This window comes from Oncorhynchus keta, unplaced genomic scaffold, assembly GCF_023373465.1.
Source record: "Oncorhynchus keta strain PuntledgeMale-10-30-2019 unplaced genomic scaffold, Oket_V2 Un_contig_20007_pilon_pilon, whole genome shotgun sequence".
Classification (NCBI taxonomy): Eukaryota; Metazoa; Chordata; class Actinopteri; order Salmoniformes; family Salmonidae; genus Oncorhynchus; species Oncorhynchus keta.
Window position 1 is genome coordinate 12,284 of NW_026281776.1, and position 27,670 is coordinate 39,953.

At 40.1% G+C, this 27,670-nt stretch overlaps 1 pseudogene; it reads left to right on the forward strand.

The window, feature by feature from the left end:
• The first annotated feature begins 659 nt into the window (after positions 1-659).
• On the forward strand, positions 660-23,869 carry LOC127920598 (oocyte zinc finger protein XlCOF6-like; annotated as a pseudogene).
• Positions 23,870-27,670: the final 3,801 nt, after the last annotated feature.

A 27,670-nucleotide genomic window follows, 5' to 3' on the forward strand; every position in this document is an offset into this window, starting at 1 on the left:
TGGGACAAGACAATTTACTAGTCACCAATATTCTCTAAATCAAATCAGTGATGACTGTTCAACAGTGTTATGGGCTGGAGATAGAAGCAGTTTCATTCTCTTGGTACCAGCTTTGACGCACCTGTACCGTCTCTGCTTGCTACATGGTAGCAGGGGGAACAGGCCGTGGCTCGGGTGGATGAGGTTCTTCATCTTCCAAATAAAATGTTATTGATCACATACACATGGTTAACAGATGTTATTGCGAGTGTAACGAAATGTTTGTGCTTCTAGTTCCGATTGTGCAGCAATATCTAGCAAGTAATATCTAGCAATTCCACAACAAATACCTAATACACACAAATCTAAGTAAAGGAATGGAATAAGAATATATGTTAATATATGGATAAGCAATGTCAGAGCGGCATACGCTAAGATGCAATAGATATTATAGAATACAGTATATACATATGAGATGAGTAATGCAAGATATGTAAACATTATTCAACTGGCATCTCTGTGGCCTTCCACAGAGACCATGTACAATGCATATGTAATGTTTTTAAAAAACTTAGACATTAAAACAGACACACCTTTAGTTTTCTTGAACCAAGGTTTATTTGTCTTGCTAATCAAGTTCCCTTTATATTTTACATGCTTTATCAGTAGTTAGTCCATCAGTCCAATACATGTCGCTGTTGCACTACGGTAGTTGGAAACAGGAAGTTCCGGGTTGCCTGCCACCATTCTTCAGAGTAAAGAAAACGACAGAACGTTGTTGTGCGTTTCGCTTTATTACTACAGGTATGTAATGGCACGTTTAAACTGTGTATTATCGAAATAGCGTATTATATAACACATCCTCGAGATATTATCCCGTTTGGGAAAGGTTTTGTGTAATTTCTCTGTCAAACCGAGTGAGAGAAGAACGTGATAAAATATTTTTCAAGCACACGGAGCGATGTCCACCACACGTTCATTTGTGAGGCTTTCCAGGTTCATACATAACTCAGTCGTGTTCTCCTGGGGATGTTCAGTACAAAAACGTTGTGGAAAGTTGCAGATAGAAATGCCCTGAATAGAACTGAGATGATCCCTTAGAATCAGAGGCATGTTTGTTCTACATAATACATTTCTATCGGAATGTGGCCAACGTTTCCGTCCCCATCCTGGAAGCAGCCCTGGTACCCGCTTGTCCCTAGCTACGTGAAATTAGCCAGAATAACGATTAGCCACAATAATGGAATTTGTGGTTCGCCCTCAACATAAAATACCCTCATTGAAAGCAATGCGAACTGATACAAATTAGTGGAATCATTTCAAATTAGGATTAGGCAACAATAAACACTGTTAGAATGTTGTTACTAAATTTAAAAGTGAGAAGAATGGCGCCAGAGTAGACGGCTGCCGTATTATGGTTTTCTAACCTATTGTGGGTTTTTTGGCATTATTTGTGGGTAATCTGCCTCTACCCTCAGTCCAACTAGCCCACGTACAATGATTGGATGACAAAATAGACGAGCTTCGATCACAAATAAACTGTAATGTCTTGTGTTTCACCAAGTTGTGGCTGAACGATGACAAAGATAGCATACAGCTGGCAGGGTTTGCGCTGCATCGGCAAGATGGAACATCTGCCTTTTGTAAGACAAGGGGTGGCGTCTGTGTATATTTGTAACCAACAGCTGGTGCATGAAATCTAATATTAAAGAATTCTAAAGGTTTTGCTCGCCTGAAGTAGAGTATCTCATGACCCACAACAATTTGCATACCTCCCCAAAGATCCACAGATTATGCAATTTCTATTGCACTCCACACTGTCCTTTCCCACCTGGGCAAAAGGAACACCTACGTGAGATTGCTATTCATTGACTACAGCTCAGCGTTCAACACCATAGTGCCCTCAAAGCTCATCACTAAGCTAAGGATCCTGGGACTAAACACCTCCCTCTACAACTGTCCCCAGGTGGTAAGGGTAGGTAACAACACATCTGCCACGCTGATCCTAAACACAGGGGCCTCTCAGGGGTGCGTGCTCAGTCCCCTCCTGTACTCCCCGTTCACTCATGACTGCGTGGCACCAACACAGTCGTTAAGTTTGCCGAAGAGTGTGTAAAGCTGTCATCAAAGCAAAGGGTGGCTACTTTGAAGAATTTCAAATATAAAATGTATTTTGATTTAACACTTTATTTTGGTTACTACATGATTCCGTGTGTTATTACATAGTTTGGATGTCTTCACTATTATTCTACAATGTAGAAAATAGTAAAATCAAGAAAAACCCTTGAATGAGTGGGTGTTCCCAAATGAGAGGAAGATGTGATCTCGCAACTTTGTTGACGTGAAAGTCAGGGGGTGGGGCTTGGTGTGTGTAAGTCATTGAGAAAGAGGCAAAGCAAGAAGTTTCACTCTCGCTAAATTCTCACTCTCGCTAAATTCTGTCCAAAATAATGCCAATGCGTTTCTATGGGCTTGTTTTGGACCTAACCTTGTTGCCTGCCTTCCTGCCTTTGGGACAACGACTCCCATTGTTAGAGTAGAGACGTGCATCTTGTCATTATATACAGATCTCTGGTGTAAATGGGAAGGTGCACACGGCACAGAGGAGCAAAAATACAATTTGACAACAAAAGGACATAAACACTCATGAAAATGAAAGTAAATACAGAAATTTGGAATTTAGCTAAAAAATGTACATTTTAATTAATTCTACACTGCTCAAAAAAATAAAGGGAACACTAAAATAACACATCCTAGATCTGAATGAATGAAATATTCTTATTAAATACTTTTTTCTTTACATAGTTGAATGTGCTGACAACAAAATCACACAAAAATTATCAATGGAAATCAAATATATCAACCCATGGAGGTCTGGATTTGGAGTCACACTCAAAATTAAAGTGAAAAACCACACTACAGGCTGATCCAACTTTGATGTAATGTCCTTAAAACAAGTCAAAGGCCAGTCCATAGCATCAAAGGAACTGCTGACACTCCAGCCACATGAGGTCTAGCATGGTCTTGCATTAGGAGGAACCCAGGGCCAACCGCACCAGCATATGGTCTCACAAGGGGTCTGACGATCTCATCTCGGTACCTAATGGCAGTCAGGCTACCTCTGGCGAGCACATGGAGGGCTATGCGGCCCCCCAAAGAAATGCCACCCCACACCATGACTGACCCACCGCCAAACCGGTCATGCTGGAGGATGTTGCAGGCAGCAGAACGTTCTCCGCGGCGTATCCAGACTCTGTCACGTGCTCAGTGTGAACCTGCTTTCATCTGTGAAGAGCACAGGGCGCCAGTGGCGAATTTGCCAATCTTGGTGTTCTCTGGCAAATGCCAAACGTCCTGCACGGTGTTGGGCTATAAGCACAACCCCCACCTGTGGACGTCTGTTTCTGACCGTTTGAGCAGACACATGTACATTTGTGGGCTGCTGGAGGTCATTTTGCAGGGCTCTGGCAGTGCTCCTCCTTGCACAAAGGCGGAGGTAGCGGTCCTGCTGCTAGGTTGTTGCCCTCCTACGGCCTCCTCCACATCTCCTGATGTACTGGCCTGTCTTCTGGTAGCGCCTCCATGCTCTGGACACTACGCTGACAGACACAGCAAACCTTCTTGCCACAGCTCGCATTGATGTACCATCCTGGATGAGCTGCACAACCTGAGCCACGTTTGTGGGTTGTAGACTCTGTCTCATGCTACCACTAGAGTGAAAGCACCTCCAGCTTTCAAAAGTGACCAAAACATCAGCCAGGAAGCATAGGAACTGAGAAGTGGTCTGTGGTCACCACCTGCAGAACCACTCCTTTATTGGGGGTTTCTTGCTAATTGCCTATAATTTCCACCTGTTGTCTGTTCCATTTGCACAACAGCATGTGACATTTATTGTCAATCAGTGTTGCTTCCTAAGTGGACAGTTTGATTTCACAGAAGTATAATCGACTTGGAGTTACATTGTGTTGTTTAAGTGTTCCCTTTATTTTTTTGAGCAGTGTATATATCGCCCAGCCCTGAGTATAGTAGAGTATAATGTACTGTGTTGTACCCTACTCAAGATGTCTTTTCAACTTTCAATTAACTGATTTCAACATACAGAAAATACTTATTTTAAATGTAAATGCAGATATGACTTTTCAACTTTCAGTCATAACCTAAAATGAATCTAACTTCAACATTTGGAAAAATAAGTATTTTACACGTTTTATTTGCTTACTAGGGCTATTGTAGTTCATAGGAGGAGGGTGGTATTTCAGCCAGGACCGGCCTGTGTCTGCATCAATAGAGATGGATAGAAGACTCAACCTCCATGTAACCCGTTTTAGCATGGACATTGTCATTGAGGGTTTCCACCATTTTAAAGAAGTCAAATGGATGGGGATTCCTATGGGTTAGGAGCAATCAGCCAATTATTAGTGCCCCAACTTTTGTGCTATGGTTTGTAAATATTGAACACAGCCATCTAGTGGCCAATAACTGAATTACACTAATTGGTTCAGGACTCCAGCACTGCAGGTGGCGCTAACTCTGTGGTGTCAACGGACTTCCGTTCATGCAGGTGCATGAGAGAGAGACAATTTCAATGTTACATTACTGTTTTGAAGCAGAACGTAATGATTATCAGTTTTCTACATGTGTACTAATTAGAGGTCGACCGATTATGATTTTTCAACACCGATACCGATTATTGGAGGACCATAAAAGCCGATACCGATTAATCGGCCGTTTTTTTTTTGTTAAAAAAAACATATTTTAAAAAAATTTAAACTTTTTTTTGTGATAATGACAATTACAGCAATACTGAATGAACACTTATTTTAACTTAATACAATACATCAATAAAATCAATTTAGCCTCAAGTAAATAATGAAACATGTTCAATTTGGTTTAAATAATGCAAAAACAAAGGGTTGGAGAAGAAAGTAAAAGTGCAATATGTGCCATGTAAGAAAGCTAACGTTTCAGTTCCTTGATCAGAACATGAGAACATATGAAAGCTGGTGGTTCCTTTTAACATGAGTCTTCAATATTCCCAGGTAAGAAGTTTTAGGTTTTAGTTATTATAGGACTATTTCCCTCTATACCATTTGTATTTCATTAACCTTTGACTATTGGATGTTCTTATAGGCACTTTAGTATTGCCAGTGTAACAGTATAGCTTCCATCCCTCTCCGCGCTCCTCCCTGGGCTCGAACCAGCAACACAACGACAATTAGCGTGCGCTAATTAGCTAGCCATTTCACTTCGGTTACACGAGCCTCATCTCGGGAGTTTATAGACTTGAAGTCATAAACAGCGCAATGCTTGATGCACAACGAAGAGCTGCTGGCAAAACGCACGAAAGTGCTGTTTGAATTAATGTTTTTTTAATTCGACAAATCGACGCCCAAAAATGCTGATTTGTTATGAAAACTTGAAATCGGCCCTAATTAATCGGTCGACCTCTAGTACTAATATTCAGACACATTCAGTTGTTTCCATCTTTATCTATAAATGTTTCAATGGTGTGAACAGAAAATACAATTGGAGTTAAATAGTACAGTGAAGACGAGGTTATTCAGGAAAATAGTGCATAGTGCTGCCCAATACATACTGTGATCTTGTACTAAATGGTTTTTGAGTCATTTATGCATTTTTGTGAATTTAGGAAATCTACTATAGATTAAGTGCACTGTAATTTAAAGTGTGCACTTTGTCTAATGTGAAATGAATAAATGGTTTGTTTTCAATGTTTAGCTACCTGATCTAATATCATTTTTTGAGAATAAAGAAAGTACCAGAACTCTCAAGACAATAACTTTTGGGGGCATTTTCTCTTCATAACTACAGGCCAACTCCGATTATGTCTGAGGCCGGTAACATCAAAAGTGAGGACAAACCCAATCTACAGTCACTGGGTCCTGATTGTGACAGTGGAGCCCAGTTTGCACTGCAGGATCCAGAGATGACATCAGTGAAGCTGGAAGACTGCAGTCAAACACTGGAGCTGAATGTCAACATTAAAGATGAAGAAGAGGAGGAGAAGATTGGGGAATCTGTTTATGATGGTAAGAGCAGGTTCTATTTATAAGTTATCTTTATAAGTTATGTTCATAAGTTATTGATATGACAGATTTACAGAATGAAACCTAACACATCCTTGAACAAGTTCTATGAAATGAGTCTGTGTAGTTACTAACCCTTGTGATAGTGAGTGGAGGATGATATGAAATGAGTCTGTGTAGTTACTAACCCTTGTGATAGTGAGTGGAGGATTATATGAAATGAGTCTGTGTAGTTACTAACCCTTGTGATAGTGAGTGGAGGATTATATGAAATGAGTCTGTCTGTCTGTCTCTCTGTCTCTCTCTCTGTCTCTCTGTCTCTCTCTCTCTGTCTCTCTCTCTGTCTCTCTCTCTGTCTCTGTCTCTCTGTCTCTCTCTCTGTCTGTCTCTCTGTCTGTCTGTCTCTCTCTCTGTCTCTCTCTCTGTCTCTCTCTCTCTCTGTCTCTCTGTCTCTCTCTCTGTCTGTCTCTCTGTCTGTCTGTCCGTCCGCCCTCTCTCTGTCTGTCCGTCCGCCCTCTCTCTGTCTCTCTGTATGTCTGTCCGTCCGTCCGTCCGTCCGTCCTCTCTCTGTCTCTCTGTCTGTCCGTCTCTCTGTCTGTCCGTCCGTCCGTCCTCTCTCTGTCTCTTTGTCTGTCTGTCTGTCTCTGTCTGTCTGTCTGTCTGTCTGTCCGTCTCTCTTTCTGTCTGTCTGTCTGTCCGTCTCTCTTTCTGTCTGTCCGTCCGCCCTCTCTCTGTCTCTCTGTCTGTCTGTCCGTCCGCCCTCTCTCTGTCTCTCGCTGGCTGGCTGGCACGGGAAACTCTTGAGGGCCTTAAATATTTTATACAATGATGCAAGTTTGCTAACACAGGCCAGACCAGATGATACAATGTTTCTTACAGACAGACAGACCATGTGCAGCCAATTTGATTGATAGGATAATTATTTTCATCAGGATATTTTCAACCTGCACGCTGCAATGTTTTTATTTGTTGGCTTTATGAAAGCTAGTTTTACATATCGGCAATAGAAGTTACTTTTGGATTTGTATCATTTTGATATAATTTTGATTAACCACATGACATTGATTTGAGATATGAATACCTTATTATGAATTAAATGAAACTGTTCCATGAAAATCATAACAGATCAGTAGAAATGGTACTATACCCTGGCACTCAACGTGGAAAAGGTTGCCGACCGGCAACGTCAGGAGCTTTCTGGTTAGGCGATATTGATCTCTGGCTGCCTCTTAAGTAATTTTATTTCAACACATATGTATGGTAAAGTAAACATTTGGTAGAAAGAAAACAAGACTCTCGGTCGACCAGGAATCAAAAAAGAATGTCGGGACAGCCCTAATAATTTTATTCCCTGTATTGTACAGCCTACTGTTATGAAGTCATATGTATATCACACCAACTGACTGGTTCTTCTGATGTTGTTCACACAGGAGACCATGTTGAGACATTCTCTACATCCAGAGAGCAACAGCAGGAAGGTCACAGAGCTAACAGGTCTCACCACTGCCCACATTGTGAGGAGATTTTCCCAATTCTATCAAAACTAGAAATTCACCTAAAAATACACACAGGAGATAATCTGTATTCCTGCACTGACTGTGGGAAGAGTTTCACAACATCACAGGCTCTGACAGTTCATCTGCGAGTCCACACTGGAGAAAAACCTTACTCCTGCTCTGACTGTGGGGAGAGTTTCTCTCAACAGAGCAGCTTAAAAACACACCAACGTATACACACAGGAGAAAAGCCTTACTCATGCTCTGACTGTGGGAAGAGTTTCTCCGTATCCAGCAACTTAAAAACACACCTAAAAATTCACGCTGGGGAGAAGCCTTACTTTTGCTCTGACTGTGGGGCAAGTTTTTCTCAACAGAGCCACTTACAAACCCACCAACATATACATACAGGAGAGAAGCATTACTTATGCTCTGACTGTGGAAAATGCTTCATAACATCAGCTGAGTTAAGAGTTCATCAGAGAACACACACAGGAGAGAAACCTTACTGCTGCTCCGACTGTGGGAAGAGTTTCTCTCAACAGAGCAACTTAAAATGTCACCAGCGAATACACACAGGAGAGAAGCCTTATTCCTGCTCTGATTGTGGGAAGAGTTTCACCCATTTGGATATATTAAAATGTCACCAGCGAATACACACAGGAGAGAAGCCTTACTCCTGCTCTGTCTGTGGGAAAAGTTTCTCCCAACAGGGCAACTTAAAAACACACCAACGTATACATAAAGGAGAGAAGCCTTACTCCTGTTCTGACTGTGGAAAATGCTTCACAACATCAACTGAGCTAAAAGTTCATCGGAGAACACACACAGGAGAGAAGCCTTACTGCTGTTCTGACTGTGGGAAGAGTTTCTCCCGATTGGCTACCTTAAAAACACATCAATGTGTACATAAAGGAGAGAAGCCTCATCACTTCTCTCAGACCAACTAAGATTAAAGTCACTCTATCGATTAATCCTCATCTCGTAAAAGAAGTGGTAACAGTGAATTGGATCAAGAAGAAAGCATAGAACACTATTGTAATCCTATTGTTTCTCAATGTGAGAGAACTGTGCAGAGGAAAAGGGAGTGTTATAGAATTATGACATTGGAAATCATCTTTCTCCACAAAAATTTACTACAAAACATAGAAACGCGCCATTTTCACATATGTTGATGTTGGGGTGGTGCTGGGGATGATAAATATGAAGTTGGAACATTTTAAAATGTCCCTTTTTAAGGCAAAAACAATAGGATAGTGGTTGGTCGGGTGGATGGATGGATCAGCAAAAACATGAATGTCTAGCAACCCAACGGTTGCGTGTTCAAATCTCATCATGGACAATTGTAGCTAATAAGCAACTTTGCAACTACACTACATGACGAAAAAGTATACCGTTCAAAAGTTTGGGGTCACTTAGAAATGTCCTTGTTTTTGAAAGATAAGCTATTTTTTTGTCTGTTTTTATCTAACATCAAATTGATCAGTGTAGACATTGTTAATGTTGTAAATTACTGTTGTCGTTGGAAACGGCAGATTTTTTTAATGGATAATCTACATAGGCGTACGAGGCGCATCATCAGCAGCCATCACTCCTGTGTTCCAATGGCACGTTGTGTTAGCGATTTCAAGTTGATCATTTTAAAAGGTTAAATGATCACTAGAAAACCCTTTTGCAAGTATGTTAGCACAGCTAAAAACAGTTGTGCTGGTTAAGTTGGACTAGTTGAGTATCTGGAGCAGCAGCATTTGTGAGTTTGATTACAGGCTCAAAATGGCCAGAAACAAATCACTTTCTTCTGAAACTCGTCAGTCTATTATTGTTCTGAGAAATGAAGGCTATTCCATGAGAAAAATTGCCAAGAAACTGAAAATCTCATACAACACTGTGTACTACCTTCACAGAACAGCACAAACTGGACCGAACCAGAATAGAAAGAGGCGTGGGAGGCCCCGGTGCACAACTGAGCAAGACGACAAGTATATTAGAGTGCCTAGTTTGAGAAACGGATGCCTCACAAGTCCTCAACTGGAAGCTTCATTAAATAGTACCCGCAAAACACCAGTCTCAACGTCAACAGTGAAGAGGCGACTCCGGGATGCTGGCCTTCTAGGCAGAGTTGCAAAGAAAAAGACATATCTCAGACTGGCCATTAAAAATAAAAGATTAAGATGGGCAAAAGAACACAGACACTTGACAGAGGAACTCTGCCTAGAAGGCCAGCATCCCGGAGTCGCCTCTTCACTGTTGACGTTGAGACTGCACTGTATTTCTGATCAATTCGGTGTTATTTAATGGACAAAAAAACAACTTTTGAACGGTAGTGTATGTGGGCACCTGCTCGTCGAACATCTCATTCCAAAATCATGGGCCTTAATATGGACTTGGTCCCCCTTTTGCTGCAATAACGGCCTCCACTCTTCTGGGAAGGCTTCCCACTAGATTTTGGAACATTGCTCTGGGGACTTTTTCCATTCAACCACGAGCATTAGTGAGGTCGGTTACTGATGTTGGGCGATTAGGTCTGGCTCCCAGTCAACGTTTCAATTCATCCAAAAGGTGTTCTTCCACACTGATCTTGACAAACCATTTGTGTATGGACGTCTATTTGTGCTCGGGGGCATTGTCACGCTGAAACGGGAAAGGGCCTTCCCCAAACTGTTGCCGCAAAGTTGGCAGCACAGAATCATCTATAATGTCATTGTATGCTGTAGCTTTAAGATTTCCCTTCACTGGAACTAAGGGGACTAGTCCGAACCATGAAAAACAGCCCCAGACCATTAGTTGTCCTCCACCAAACATTACAGTTGGCACTATGCATTGGGGCAGGTAGCGTTCTCCTGGCATCCACCAAACCCAGATTAGTCCGTCGGACTGCTAGATGATGAAGCATGATTCATCACTCCAGAGAACATGTTTCTACTGCATCAGTCCAATGACGGTGAGCTTTACACCACTCCAGCCAACGCTTGGCATTGCACATGGTGATCTTAGGCATGTGTGCTGCTGCTCGGCCATGGAAACCCATTTTCTGAAGCTCCCGACGAACAGTTCTTGTTGACGTTGCTTCCAGCAGCAGTTTGGAACTTGATTGTGAGTGTTGCAACCGAGGACAGACTATTTTTACATGCTTCAGCACTCGGCGGTCCTCAAGCAGGGCAGACATTTGATGAACTGGCAGTGCCACATTGAAAGTCACAAAGCTCTTCAGTAAGGCTATTCTACTGCCAATGTTTGTCTATGGAGAATGCATGGCTGTGTGCTCGATTTTTATACTCCTGTCAGCAACGGGTGTGGCTGAAATAGCCAAATCCACAATTTGAAGGGGTGTCCTCGTACTTTTGTGTATATAGTGTGCTTACCATGTTAATGTTAGCAACAACAAATTGGAATTCATAAAATATCATACGTATAGAAAATTGTAACATATTGTACGAAATGTCATTCGTAATATACTATACATCCTACAAATCGTATTACAGTTATAGGCCAATGTAATGTTATGTAACATAACATACTAAATTGTGTGGTATGTTTTTTTTTGTTTCATATAGTACGTTTTTCTCTGACACCAAGTTGTCCCTCTGCAGTTCTCTGTGGAAATGATTTGGTAGATACAGTTGAATTTGGTAGTTTACATACACTTAGGTTGGAGTCATTAACTTGTTTTTCAACCACTCCACACATTTCTTGTTAACAAACTATAGTTTTGCCAAGTCGGTTAGGACATGTTCTTTGTGCATAACACAAGTCGTTTTTCCAGCAATTGTTTACAGACAGATTATTTCACTTATAATTCACTGCATCACAATTCCAGTGGGTCAGAAGTTTACATACACTAAGTTGACTGTGCCTTTAAACAGCTTAGAAAATTCCAGAAAATTATGTCATGGATTTAGAAGCTTCTGATAGGCTAATTGACATCCTTTGAGTCAATTGGAGGTGTACCTGTGGATGTATTTCAAGGTCTACCTTCAAACTCAGTGCCTCTTTGCTTGACATCATGGGAAAATCAATAGATATCAGCCAAGACCTCAGAAAATAAATTGTCGACCTCCACAAGTCTGGTTCATCCTTGGGAGCTATTTCCAAACACCTGAAGGTACCACGTTCATCTGTACAAACAATAGTACGCAAGTACAAACACCATGGGACCACGCAGCCGTTATACCGCTCAGGAAGGAGACGCGTTCTGTCTCCTAGAGATGAATGTACTTTGGTGCGAAAAGTGCAAATCAATCCCAGAACAACAGCAAAGGACCCTGTGAAGATGCTGGAGAAGATAGGTACAAAAGTATCTATATCCACAGTAAAAAAGTCCTATATCGACAACCTGAAAGGCCGCTCAGCAAGGAAGAAGCCACTGCTCCAAAACCACCATAAAAAACCCAGACTACGGTTTGCATCTGCACATGGGGACAAAGATCGTACTTTTTCGAGAAACGTCCACTGGTCTGATGAAACAAAAATAGAACTGGTTGTCCATAATGACCATCGTTATGTTTGGAGGAAAAGAGGGAGGCTTACAAGCCGAAGAACACCATCCCAACCGTGAAGCACGGGGGTGGCAGCATCATGTTGTGGGGTGCTTTGCTGCAGGAGGGACTGGTGCACTTCAAAATAGACGGCATCATGAGGATGGAAAATTATGTCGATATATTGAAACAACATCTCAAGACATCAGTCAGGAAGTTAAATGGGTCTTCCAAATGGACAATGACCCCAAGCATACTTTCAAAGTTGTGGCAAAATGGCTTAAGGACAACAAAATCAAGGTATTGGAGGGGACATCACAAATCCCTGACCTCAATCCTATAGAAAATGTGTGGGCAGAACTGAAAAAGCGTTTGCGAGCAAGGAGGCCTACAAACCTGACCAGCTCTGTCAGGAGGAATGGGCCAAAATTCACCCAACTTATTGTGGGAAGCTTGTGGAAGACTCCCCGAAACATTTGACCCAAGTTAAACAATTTAAAGTCAATGCTACACTCAATTAGTATTTGGTATGTGACCTTCTGACCCACTGGGAATGCGATGAAAGAAATAAAAGCTGAAATAAATCATTCTCTCAACTATTATTCTGACATTTCACATTCTTACAATAAAGTGGTGATCCTAACTGACCTAAGACAGGGATTTTTTTACTAGGATTAAATGTCAGGAATTGTGAAAAACTGAGTTTAAATGTATTTGGCTAAGGTTTATGTAAACTTCTGACTTCAACTGTACATGTATCAGATAGAGATGGTGTGATGATCAGTTTTCACCATTACTTTGGGTGGATTCTTTTTTACTACATAATGACTTTTGTTTGATTATAAACAGGCTATGAAATGAGTACATGTGTTTTATTAAATTGTCTTTTAAAACTAGATTCATTATTTTAGTCATTGATTCAGGTATTTGGATAACTGTAATGAAATTAATTGATATACAAATGAAAAATAAACATGTTACATGAATTTGTGCCGTCAACCTTTGTTTTCTGGATTATCTATACAGAAAATACAATGTTTCTGTTTAATTCATGGAATTCAAAATAATTGACATGTCTATTATCTACTCAAAACATGTCACTACACCTTTACACATCACCATGGGGACAAGCCAATTTGCTCGCCATCAGTAATTGCTACAATACACACACATAGATGTTTTGCAGTATAAAGGACATAGGTTTCTTATTAAATAACAGTTAAATAAAATGGGGAAAAGTATTGTCATTTTAAAGTGTTTTATATGGTACCAAAGTCCAGGGACAGCATTACCACCACAAATCAATAATGACCCAGTTACTATTGGGGAATGGAACCAGAGAGGAAGCTTGTGTTACCTTTCTCTTACTTATCGTAAGAGTAGGGGTGTTAACCCTGGGGTCCTGGCTAAATTCTCATTCTGACCCTCATTGCCATCTAATCATCCCCAGCTTCCAGGCTCATTCATCCCCCCTCCTCTCCCCTGTAACGATTCCCCAGGTTGTTGCTGTAAATGAGAACGTGTTCTGTCAACTTCCCTGGTAAAATAAAAAAATGTAATGACTTAAACATTAATGTGCACTGTTTAAAATATATCTACAGTCAACGCTGTTGCTAGCACTAGCCCCCAAAATAAAGTGTCCGATCTGGGTTAACTTGGTTGAGTTTACAAAAACAAATATAATACAAGAGTCATTCCAGATGAGGAATAAGAAACGTTCAAAGCACATGTAATGTTTGGCTAAATACAATGTAATTTCTACTTCTTGCACAGGATTTAGCTAGTTAAAATGAAGTGTATCTTCAGGAGTAATTCATGTGTACCTGTACATTACCCACCCTGACAACCTGGCCCTCAATTTAAAGCTTGTGGAAGTGACATAACAAATACACTAGTACAACACAGAGTATATTTAATATCTGCACAAGTACAATGTAATTACCAGGTGTTTCACAGACTTCATTATCACCGGCCAAATCCTATCTTGAGGTGTACTTACTTGTAATTACAGTGAACCAATAGCCAGTGGTGGAAAAAGTACCCAGCTGTCATACTTGAGTAAAAGTAAAGATACCTTAATAGAAAGTCACCCAGTAAAATGCTCCTTGAGTAAAAGTAAAGATACCTTAATAGAAAGTCACCCAGTAAAATGCTCCTTGAGTAAAAGTAAAGATACCTTAATAGAAAGTCACCCAGTAAAATGCTCCTTGAGTAAAAGTATTTGGTTTTAAATATACAAAAAAAAGTCTAATGCAAAAGTCAAAGCATTAATAATTTCAGATTCCTTGTATTAAGGAAACCAGATGGCGCAATTTAAAAAATATATTATGGGTGGCCAATGGGCACACTCCAACATTCAGACATCATTTACAAAGTCCACCAGAGCAGAGGAGGTAGGGATGACCAGGGTTGTTCTCTTGGTAACTGTGTGAATTGGACCATTTTCCTGTCCTGCTAAGCATGCCAACTGTAATGAGTACTTTTGGGTGTCATGGAAAATGTATTGAGTAAAAAGTACATGATTGTCTTTAGAACAGGAGTCGAGAAGGTCAGTGTGCAAAATCTGGACATGATAGATTGCCGCGAAAGAAAAATAGTGTTATAGATAAAAACGTCAAGACAGAAGAGAGAAAGGTACGTTTTCCATGCAATTTGTTTCGTTTCCGTTTGGGAATACATGAATAGTGCTGGACGATTTAGCATAGGACGTTAGATAACTAGCTAGCTAACGGAAGAGCCATAACTGTAGCAAGCTAACCTGTTAGGCCTACCAACTAGGCTAGCTAGCCAGCTAACAGGTTACCATAGCACATTGTACCGAGTATATTTACCATGTACCGTATGTTGAGTTTTGTTTGGATTAGCTAGCACGCTAGATAGTTTTCTGACCTTGACTAGCCACTGTAGCTAAATTACCTAAAATAAAGCTGTCAAATAGCTACGTTATGGTCGCTACTCGCTAGCTAGCCTTTGTTAGCCACAATAACGATTATCCACAACAGTATAATCTACGGATCGCCTTCCTAATAAACGTCCCCATTGTAAACAACAAGGTGTGGTCTATCTTGTTTTAGTTATACAAATCTTTCGTGTTAGCATGCACTTTTATAGCTAGCTGGATAACACAATTAGTTAGCAAGGCCTAGGTATCTATAGGCCTAAACCATGGAAAGCATGATGATGATAACTACTATAGGGTAATGTAGTGTCCAAATTGTCATACATTCTTCTCCACCACAGATTTCCACAAGGTCTCAGTCTCCAGGATGGGAAATGCTTACTAGAAAGAAACATACGACAACAGAGACATAGTTGTTGATTTCCATTGTTATTTGTGATGTTAAAAAGGGGAGAAAAAGACAATCCTGTTTTTCTAAATTAGCTACAGCGCATTAGGAAAGTATTCAGAACCCTTGATTTTTTTCCACGTTTTGTTACGTTACAGCCTTATTCTAAAATTGATTACATAAAAGTGTTCCTTCTGCAATCTACACACAATACCCTATAATGCCAAATCGAAAACAGGTTGTTAAAATAAACAATTCTACAAAAATAACTTATTTGCTTAAGTATTCAGACTCTTTGCTATAAGACTCGAAATTGAGCTCAGGTGCATCCTGTTTCCATTGATCATCCTTGAGATGTTTCTACAACTTGGAGTCCACCTGTGGTAAATTCAATTGATTGGACATGATTTGGAAAGACACACCTGTCTATATAAGGTCCCACAGCTGACAGTGCATGTCAGAGCAAAAATCAAGCCATGAGTTTGAATGAAATAACCGTAGAGCTCAGACAGGATTGTGTGGAGGCACAGATCTGGAGAAGGGTACCAAAAAATGTTTGCAGCATTGAAGGTCCCCAAGAACACAGTGACCTCCATCATTCTTAAATGGAAGAAGTTTGGGACCACCAAGACGCTTGCTAGAGCTGGCCCGATAATAGCTGTGCTCATTCCTTCACTTAATTCTCAAGAAATTGTAGCTCACTATTGTAATCCTATTGTTTCTCACTGTGAGAAAAGGGAGCGTTATAGAATGTTAGCCTCTTTACTTTACTGATGAATATTCACCTTGTCAGTTTTGTTAGTTTCAACTGTAAAGATGTTGAGATTACCTTGGATTTGGCTTTAGGGTTGAATATCCTCTGTGAGGCTGGTTGACTGGGTGGTGCTGCTTCCCTCTGCAGTTTTATGTGGGAATGAGCTGGTAGACACAACATTTATCAGATAGAGATGGTATGAACATCAGTTTTGACCATTCATTTGGGTGGATACCTTTTTGTTTCTTAAATTGTATTTTAAAACTAGATTAGTTATAGATTAGTTATTTTAGTCATTCATAGTGCCCTCAAAGCTCATCACTAAGCTAAGGACACTGGGACTAAACACCTCCCTCTACAACTGTCCCCAGGTGGTAAGGGTAGGTAACAACACATCTGCTTGGTGTGGGCTTGGTGTGTGTAAGTCATAGAGAAAGAGGCGAAGCAAGAGGTTTCACTCTTGCTAAATTCTGTCTAAAAATTAGCCCAATGCATTTCTATGGGCTTGTTTTGGACCTAAGTTTGTTGCCTGACTTCCGCCTTTGGGACAACAACTCCCATTGTTAGGGTGAAGACGTGCATCTTGTCATTATATACAGATCTCTGGTGTAAATGGGAAGGTGCACACGGCACAGAGGAGCTAAGGAGACGAGACCAAAAATACAATTTGACAACAAGAGGACATAAACATTCATACAAATGAAAGTAAATACAGGCATTTGGAGTGTCGCGCAAAAACATACATTTGAATTAATTCTATATATCACCCAGCCCTGAGTATAGTAGAGTATAATGTACTGGATTGTACCTTACTTTACTCTGTTGTGTACTCTAGATGTCTTTTCAACTTTCAATTAACTGATTTCAACATCCAGTAAATACTTATTTTAAATGTGCAGATACGACTTTTCAACTTTCATTCATAACCTAAAATGAATCTAACTTCAACGTTTGGAAAAATAAGTATTTTACATGTTTTTTTGCTTACTAGGACTATTGTAGTTCATAGGAGGAGGGTGGTATTTCAGCCAGGACCGGCCTGTGTCTGCATCAAGCATAGAGATGGATAGAAGACTCAACCTCTATGTAACCCGTTTTAGCATGGACATTGAGGCTTTCCACCATTTTAAAGTAGTCAAATGGATGGGGATTCCTATGGGTTAGGAGCAATCAGCCAATTATTAGTGCCTTGTCTTCTTCAAATTGGGTGCTATAGTTTGTAAATATTTGACACTGCCATCTAGTGGCCAATAACCAAATGACACTAATTGGTTCAGGACTCCAGTACTGCAGGTGGCGCTAACTCTGTGGTGTCAACGGACTTCCGTTCAGGCAATGCAGGTGCATGAGAGAGACCATTTCAAGGTTACATTACTGTTTTGAAGCAGAACGTAATGATTATCAGTTTTCTACATGTATACTAATATTCAGACACATTCAGTTGTATCTATCCTTATATATTACTATGGTGTGAACGCGAAATACAATTGGAGTGAAATAATACAGTGAAGACAAGGTTATTCAGGAAACTAGTACATAGTGCTGCCCAATACATACTGCAGCCTTGTACTAAATGGTTTTTGAGTCATTTATGCATTTTCTTCTTTAAGAGGCTCCTCTGTCCTCGACTCATTACCTGTATTAATGACACCTGTTTGAATTTGTTATCAGTATAAAAGACACCTGTCCACAACCTCAAACAGTCACACTCCAAACTCCACTATGGCTAAGACCAAAGAGCTGTCAAAGGACACCAGAAACAAACCTGCACCAGGCTGGGAAGACTGAATCTGCAATAGGTAAGCAGCTTGGTTTGAAGAAATCAACTGTGGTTGATTACGCCGCCAGGGACTCGAATCCTGCAGTGCCAGACGTGTACCCCTGCTTAAGCCAGTACATGTCCAGGCCCATCTAAAGTTTGCTAGAGAGCATTTGGATGATCCAGAAGAAGATTGGGAGAATGTAATATGGTCAGATGAAACCAAAATATAACTTTTTGGTAAAAACTCAATTCGTTGTGTTTGGAGGACAAAGAATGCTGAGTTGCATCCAAAGAACACCATGCCTACTGTGAAGCATGGGGGTGGAAACATCATGATTTGGGGCTGTTTTTCTGCAAAGAGACCAGGACGACTGATCCATGTAAAGAAAAGAATGAATGGGGCCATGTATCGTGAGATTTTGAGTGAAAACCTCCTTCCATCAGCAAGGGCATTGAAGATGAAACATGGCTGGGTCTTTCAGCATGACAATGATCTCAAACACACCGCCCGGGCAACGAAGGAGTGGCTTCGTAAGAAGCATTTCAAGGTCCTGGAGAGGCCTTGCCAGTCTCCACATCTCAACCCCATAGAAAATCTTTGGAGGGAGTTGAAAGTCCGTGTTGCCCAGCAACAGCCCCAAAACATCAGTACTCTAGAGGAGATCTGCATGGAGGAATGGGCCAAAATACCAGCAACAGTGTGTGAAAACCTTGTGAAGACTTACAGAAAACGTTTGACCTCTGTCATTGCCAACAAAGGGTATATAACAAAGTATTGAGATAAACTTTTGTTATTGACCAAATACTTATTTTCCACCATAATTTGCAAATTAATTCATTAAAAATCCTACAATGTGATTTTCTGGATTTTTTCCCCCATTTTGTCTGTCATAGTTTAAGTGTACCTATGATGAAAATTACAGGCCTCATCTTTTTCTTTGTGGTAGAACTTGCACAATTGATGGCTGACTAAATACTTTTTTGCCCCACTGTATGTGAATTTAGGAAATCTACTATAGGTTATGTGCACTGTAATTTAAAGTGTGCACTTTGTCTTATGTGAAATTAATAAATGGTTTGTTTTCAATGTTTAGCTACCTGATCTAATATCATTTTTTGAGAATAAAGAAAGTACCAGAACTCTCAAGACAATAACATAACTTTTGGGGGGGGGGGCATTTTCTCTTCATTACTACAGGGCAACTCCGATTATGTCTGAGGCTGGTAACATCAAAAGTGAGGACAAACCCAATCTACAGTCACTGGGTCCTGATTGTGACAGTGGAGCCCAGTTTGCACTGCAGGATCCAGAGATGACATCAGTGAAGCTGGAAGACTGCAGTCAAACACTGGAGCTGAATGTCAACATTAAAGATGAAGAAGAGGAGGAGAAGATTGGGAAATCTGTTTATGATGGTAAGAGCAGGTTCTGTCTATAAGTTATCTTCATAAGTTAGACCTCCATAAGTTATTGATAGGTTTAATTCTGTAAATCTGACATCAGACATCCTTGAACAAGTTCTATGAAATGAGTCTGTAGTTACTAACCCTTGTGATAGTGAGTGGAGGATTATATGAAATGAGTCTGTGTAGTTACTAACCCTTGTGATAGTGAGTGGAGGATGATATGAAATGAGTCTGTGTAGTTACTAACCCTTGTGATAGTGAGTGGAGGATGATATGAAATGAGTCTGTGTAGTTACTAACCCTTGTGATAGTGATTGGAGGATGATATGAAATGAGCCTGTGTAGTTACTAACCCTTGTGATAGTGAGTGGAGGATGATATGAAATGAGTCTGTGTAGTTACTAACCCTTGTGATAGTGAGTGGAGGATGATATGAAATGAGTCTGTGTAGTTACTAACCCTTGTGATAGTGAGTGGAGGATGATATGAAATGAGTCTGTGTAGTTACTAACCCTTGTGATAGTGAGTGGAGGATGATATGAAATGAGTCTGTGTAGTTACTAACCCTTGTGATAGTGAGTGGAGGATGATATGAAATGAGTCTGTGTAGTTACTAACCCTTGTGATAGTGAGTGGAGGATGATATGAAATGAGTCTGTGTAGTTACTAACCCTTGTGATAGTGAGTGGAGGATGATATGAAATGAGTCTGTGTAGTGTGATAGTGAGTGGAGGATGATATGAAATGAGTCTGTAACCCTTGTGATAGTTGGAGGAAGATATAACTGTAGTTACCTTGTGATAGTGAGTGGAGGATGATATGAAATGAGTCTGTAGTCTTGTGATAGTGTGGAGGAAGATTTGAGCCTGTAGTTACTAAGCCTTGTGATAGTGAGTGGAGGATGATATGAAATGAGTCTGTAGTTACTAAGCCTTGTGATAGTGAGTGGAGGATTATATGACTCATAATATTCACCCCTTTTTGCCCTCAACTGCTGAACAGCTTTTAGGACTGAGACCCCATGAGACACACTAGACATTTGTCTGAGTGAATCTGATAATATTTCTGATTGTCTTGACTCACTGTCAAATAAAAAATTGCAAGTGAGCGAAGTCTGTTTCTACAAAAAATCTAGCTTCCTCTTGAGTATTTGGTGTGTCTTCATTTTTAATCGCAGTGCTTAAAGCATCAGACAAGCTCAGTAGCCTACATATAGTTGATTTTATTTCAACACATATATGATAAAATAAACGTTTTAAAATTGTAAAAAATTGACTAGGGAACGATTGGTCGAAAAAAATAAAGACTCGTTTGACCAGGATAAAAAAAATTGTCGGGACAGCCCTAATAGTTTTATTCTCTTTATTGTACAGCCTACTGTTATGAAGCCATGTGTATATCACACCAACTGACTGGTTCTTCTGATGTTGTTCACACAGGAGACCATGTTGAGACATTCTCTACATCCAGAGAGCAACAGCAGGAAGGTCACAGAGCTAAGAGGTCTCACCAATGCCCACATTGTGAGGAGATTTTCCCAATACTATCAAAGTTAAAAATACACCTACAAATACACACAGGGAGAATCTGTTTTCTTGCACTGACTGTGGGAAGAGTTTCACAACATCACAGGCTCTGACAGTTCATCGGCGAGTGCACACTGGAGAAAAACCTTACTCCTGCTCTGACTGTGGGGAGAGTTTCTCGCATCAGAGCAACTTAAAAACACACCAACGTATACATACAGGAGAGAAGCCTTACTCCTGCTCTGACTGTGGGGAGAGTTTCTCTCAACAGAGCAGCTTAAAAACACACCAACGTATGCACACAGGAGAGAAGCCTTACTCCTGCTCTGCCTGTGGGAAGAGTTTCACCTCATCAAGCAGCTTAAAAAACACCAACGTGTACACACAGGAGAGAAGCCTTACTACTGCTCTGATTGTGGGGCGATTTTCTCTCAGCAGAGCAGCTTAAAGTCACACCAACTTATACATACAGGAGAGAAGCATTACTTCTGCTCTGATTGTGGAAAATGTTTCACAAGATCAGTTGAGCTAAGAGTTCATCGGAGAACACACACAGGAGAGAAGCCTTACTGCTGCACTGACTGTGGGAAGAGTTTCTCTCAACAGGGCCACTTAAAATGTCACCAGCGAATACACACAGGAGAGAAGCCTTACTACTGCTCTGACTGTGGGAGGAATTTTTTCCAACAGAGTGGCTTAAAGTCACACCAACGTATACACACAGGAGAGAAGCCTTTCTCCTGCTCTGACTGTGGGAAGAGTTTTTCAAATCAGAGCAACTTAAAAACACACCAACGTATACATAAAGGAGAGAAGCCTTACTCCTGCTCTGACTGTGGGAAGTGCTTCACAACATCAACTGAGCTAAAAGTTCATCAAAGAAGACACACAGGAGAGAAGCCTTACTTCTGCTCTGAATGTGGGAAGAGTTTCACCCGATTGGCTACCTTAAAAACACATCAATGTATACGTAAAGCAGAGAATTAACATCACTTCTCTCAGACCAGCTAAGATTAAAGTCACTCCATCAATGAATCCTCATCTCATAAAAGAAGTGGTAACAGTGAATTTGATAACATTAAGAAAGAGTAACACTATTGTAATCATATTGTTTTTCACTGCGAGGGAACTGTGAAGAGGAAAGAGTGTGTTATAGAATCATGTCATTGGAAAGTTTATCCTTTTTTTAATGAGCCATTTGCACATGTGTTGATGTTGGGGTGGTGCTGGAGATGATGAATATGAAGAAATTTCCCTTTAAGACAAAACAAAAGGAGGGTGGTTGGTTGGTCGGGGTGGATGGGTCAGCATATAACATGAACGTATTGCAACCCAAAGGTTTCATGTTCGAATCTCATCATAGACAACTTTTGCATTTTAACTAATAAGCACCTTTTCCAACTACACTACATGGACAAAAGTATGTGGGCACCTGCTCGTTGAACATCTCATTCCAAAATCATGGACCTTAATATGGACCTGGTCCCCCTTTTGCTGCTATAACAGCCCCCACTCTTGTGGGAAGGCTTTCCACTAGAAGTTATAACATTGCTACGGGAACGTGCCTCTATTCAGACACAAGAGCATTAGTGAGGTTGGGTAGTGAGGTTGGGCACTGATGTTGGGCGATTAGGCCTGGCTCGCAGTCGATATTCCAATTCATCCCAAAGGTGTTTGATGGGGCTGAGATCAGGGCTCTGTGCAGGCCAGTCAAGTTCTTTCAAACCGTTTTTGACACACCCTTTCTGTATGGACGTCTATTTGTGCTTGGGGGCATTGTCACGCTGAAACAGGAAAGGGCCTTCCCCAAACTGATGCCACAAAGTTGGCAGCACAGAATCATCTATAATATCATTGCATGCTGTAGCGTTAAGATTTCCCTTCACTGGAACTATGGAGCCTAGCCCGAACCATGAAAAACAGCCCCACACCATTGTTCCTCCACCAAACTTTACAGTTGGCACTATGCATTGGGGCAGGTAGCGTTCGCCTGGCATTCACCAAACACAGATTTTTCCGTGGGACTGCCAGATGATGAAGAGTGATTCATCACTCCAGACAACACATTTACACTGCTTCAGTGTCCAATAGCGGCGAGCTTTACATCCCTCCAGCCAATGCTTGGCATTGTGCATGGTGATCTTAGTCTTGTGTGCGGCTACTCGGCCATGGAAGCCCATTTCATGAAGCTCCCGATGAACAGTTCTTCTGCTGCTGTTGCTTCCAGAAGCAGTTTGGAACTCGATAGGACAGGCGATTTTTACGTGCTAAGCGCTTCAGCTCTCGGTGGTCCCGTTATTTGAGCTTGTGTGGCTTACCACTTTGTGGTTGAGCCATTCTTGCTCCTAGATGTTTTCATAATAACAGCACTTACAGTTGAACAGGGCAGCTCTAGCAAGGAAGAAACATGACAAACTGACTTGTTGGAAAAGTGGCATCCTATGACGGTGCCACATTGAAAGTCACTGAGCTCTTCAGTATCAGTAAGGCCATTCTACTTCCAATGTTTGTCTATGGAGATTGCATGGCCGTGTGCTCGATTTTATACTCCTGTCAGCAACGGGTGTGGCTGAAGTAGCCAAATCCACTATTTTGTGTATATATATATATATATAGTGTACTTAGCATGTTAATTAATGTTTGCAACAACAAATTGGAATTTGTAAAGTATCATACGCATCGCAAATTCGTAACATATTGTACGAATTGTAATTCATACATCTTAGAAATCGTATTACATTCATAGGCCAATGTAACATAACATACTGTATCATACTAAATTGAGTGGTATGGTTTTGCTCTGACACCAAGTTCTCCCTCTGCAGTTCTCTGTTGGGAATGAGCTAGTAGACAACATGTATCAGATAGATGGTGTGATGGTCAGTTCTCTGTTGGGAATGAGTTAGTAGACAACATGTATCAGATAGATGGTGTGATGGTCAGTTCTCTGTTGGGAATGAGCTAGTAGACAACATGTATCAGATAGATGGTGTGATGGTCAGTTCTCTGTTGGGAATGAGTTAGTAGACAACATGTATCAGATAGATGGTGTGATGGTCAGTTCTCTGTTGGGAATGAGCTAGTAGACACATGTATCAGATAGATGGTGTGATGGTCAGTTCTCTGTTGGGAATGAAGTAGACACATGCTAGAGATGGTGTGATGATCAGTTCTCTGTTGGGAATGAGCATAGACACATGTATCAGATAGAGATGGTGTGATGATCAGTTCTCTGTTGGGAATGAGCTAGTAGACACATGTATCAGATAGAGATGGTGTGATGATCAACTAGTTCTCTGTTCAGATAGAGAATGAGCTAGTAGACACATGTATCTAGAAGACACAGATGGTGTAGACACATGTATCAGATAGATGGTGTGATGATCAGTTCTGTGGGAATGAGCTAGAAGACACATGCATCAGATGTTGATTCACCATTACTTTGGTGTGTGGATTCTTTTTTACTACATAATGACTTTTGTTTAATGATACACAGGCTATGAAACGACTGCATGTTTATTACATTATCTTTTAAAACTAGATTCATTATTATAGCCATTGATAATTAATGCATTTGGATAACTGTAATGAACTTAATTGATCTGCTAATGAAAAATAAACATTCTACATGAATTTGTGCTGGTCAACCTTTATTTTTTGAGTTATCTATACAGAAAATACAATGTTAATTTATAATTTACATGTTTATCTCCTCAAAACATGTCACTACACCTTTACACATCACCATGGGGACAAGCCAATTTGCTGGCCACCAGTAATTGCTACAATGCACACAAATAGATGTTTTGCAGTAGAAAAGACTTACATGTGTTTCTTATTAAATAACAGTTCAATAAAAATTATATTGTGCAATGAAACCAATTGTATTCAATCATTTTGTTGGATTAAAAGTACTTACAAATGTTTGATTGTGTGCACTCGCCATGTGATCTTTTATAGAACTCACCAGCATGTGGTCCTAAAGACTGGAAAGGAGTTGAGCCATCCCTATGGGGAAAGAATATGGTTTGGGATGAATCCAGGAAATAAAGTCTGAGGTTAACACAGGCTTGGGAGATCTTATACGTTTTTGTTCTACGAGATCATATCAGTCATTTAACAGGACCTGTATGAATTATGACGCATTTTATGTGCTTTATGTGATACATAACTGTAGCAAAATGCAAAAAAAAAGTGATGTTAGCTGATGATTAACTCATAGAACAAAACGTATAAGATCTAAGCCTGTGTTTACCACAGACCTTCTTTTAGTGCCTACAAAAAGACCATTACTATTACTCTCGGTTGCTTTGCAGCATCGGTAGGGAGCATGATCACTGAGAGTGTGTTCTTGTTTGGTGTTTATTGGTGGTGTTCAGACCAACGTTAAATGTGCATCACTGCCAACTGGCCTGGAGTGGGATAGAGACATGTGGTTCTGTCCTGGTGACATCACAGGGTCAGAGAGAACTCCTGACTGTAGTCATACAAAACACTCCAGGCACTCAGCCCATAAGAACCATTCATACTGTCAGATCTAATATGAAGAACTGAATACAACCATAAGAACCATTCATACTGTCAGATCTAATATGAAGAATGAAGAACCATTCATACTGTCAGATCTAATATGAAGAACTGAATACAACCATAAGAACCATTCATACTGTCAGATCTAAGAACCATTCATATGTCAGATCTAATATGAAGAACTGAATACAACCATAAGAACCATTCATACTGTCAGATCTAATATGAAGAACTGAATACAACCATAAGAACCATTCATACTGTCAGATCTAATATGAAGAACTGAATACAACCATAAGAACCATTCATACTGTCAGATCTAATATGAAGAACTGAATACAACCATAAGAACCATTCATACTGTCAGATCTAATATGAAGAACTGAATACAACCATAAGAACCATTCATACTGTCAGATCTAATATGAAGAACTGAATACAACCATAAGAACCATTCATACTGTCAGATCTAATATGAAGAACTGAATACAACCATAAGAACCATTCATACTGTCAGATCTAATATGAAGAACTGAATACAACCATAAGAACCATTCATACTGTCAGATCTAATATGAAGAACTGAATACAACCATAAGAACCATTCATACTGTCAGATCTAATATGAAGAACTGAATACAACCATAAGAACCATTCATACTACTGTCAGATCTAATATGAAGAACTGAAGAACCATTCAACTGATATGAAGAACTGAATACAACCATAAGAACCATTCATAAGAACCATTCATACTATCAGATCTAATATGAAGAACTGAATACAACCATAAGAACCATTCATACTGTCAGATCTAATATGAAGAACTGAATACAACCATAAGAACCATTCATACTGTCAGATCTAATATGAAGAACTGAATACAACCATAAGAACCATTCATACTGTCAGATCTAATATGGAAGAACTGAATACAAAACAGAAGTTTGACCAGTACAAATTCATGTAACTTTATTTTTAATTGGCAGATCAATTAACTTAACTTATGCAGTTATCCAAACACATTCATTATCAATGACTGAAACAAATCTGTTTTTAAAATATAACTTAATAAACACATGTAGTTGTTTCATAACCTGTGTATCATTAAACAGTTGTTTAATAGCAAAAATAATCCCCCCCAAACTAATGCTGAAAACTGATCATCTCTATCTGATACATGTTGTGTCAACTAGTTCATTCCCACAGAGAACTGCAGAGGGACAACCTGAATGAAAGCAAGTGCCCACAGCAATGTTCCAACATCTGGTGGAAAGCCTTCCCGGAAGAGCCTGTTATAGCTGCAAAAGGGGGACCAACTCCATATTAATACCCATGTTTTTGGAATGAGATGTTCGATGCGCAGGTGTCCACATACTTTTGCTCATGTAATGTAGAATACAAATTGTAGGATGTATAAATTACAATTTGTATGATATGTTATGAATTGGAATTTGTAAAATATGTTACAAATGTTCAATATGTTACTTAATTACAATGTATTGTTGCTAATGCTAGCTAGGTGGCTATGCCTTGGGTTAAGTTTAGGGTTAGGGGAAAAACTTTTTTTTGGGGGGGTTAGCTAACATGCTAAGGAGCGACATGCTAAGCTAACATGCTAAGTAGCGGCATGCTAAGCTAACATGCTAAGTAGTATCTAAAAAGTAGTAAGACGTTGCAAAGTTGCTTATTAGCTAAAATAAGCTAAAGTCATCTGTGATGAGATTCAAACATGCAACCTTTGGGTTGCTAGATGTTCGTGTTATACGCCCATCCATCCACAGAGCAGGAGTAAGGCTTCTCTCCTGTGTGTATACAGTTGGTGTGTTTTTAAGCTGCCCAGTTGAAACTCTCCCCACAGAAAGAGTCAGACCAGGCTGAGAGGGAAGCAGTACCACCACGTCAACTGTTAAACTATAAAATGTTTGTTTTTAAAATGAGAAGCCTCACAGAAGATATTTAACACTAACTGAAAGTCCAAGGTCATCTCAATATATTGTGTCTATAAGACAGTAGTTTTGGAATTGTTAGCTAGATTACTTGTTGGTTATTACTGCATTGTCGGAACTAGAAGCACAAGCATTTCGCTACACTCGCATTAACATCTGCTAACCATGTGTATGTGACAAATACAATTTTATTTGATTTGAATATCTTTACATTAGAAGCTAACAAAACACACCAAAACAGACAAGGTGCACAGTGATATGTAAAGTAAAGAGGTTAACATTCTATAACGCTCTCTTTTCTCTGCATTGTTCTCTCACAGTGAGAAACAATAGGATCACAATAGAGTGTTCTACACTTTCTTCATTTGATCCAATTTACTGTCACAACTTATTTTATGACTCTAATCTTAACTGTTCTGAGAGAATTGGCAGTGGTGAGACCTCTTTGCTCTCTTCAT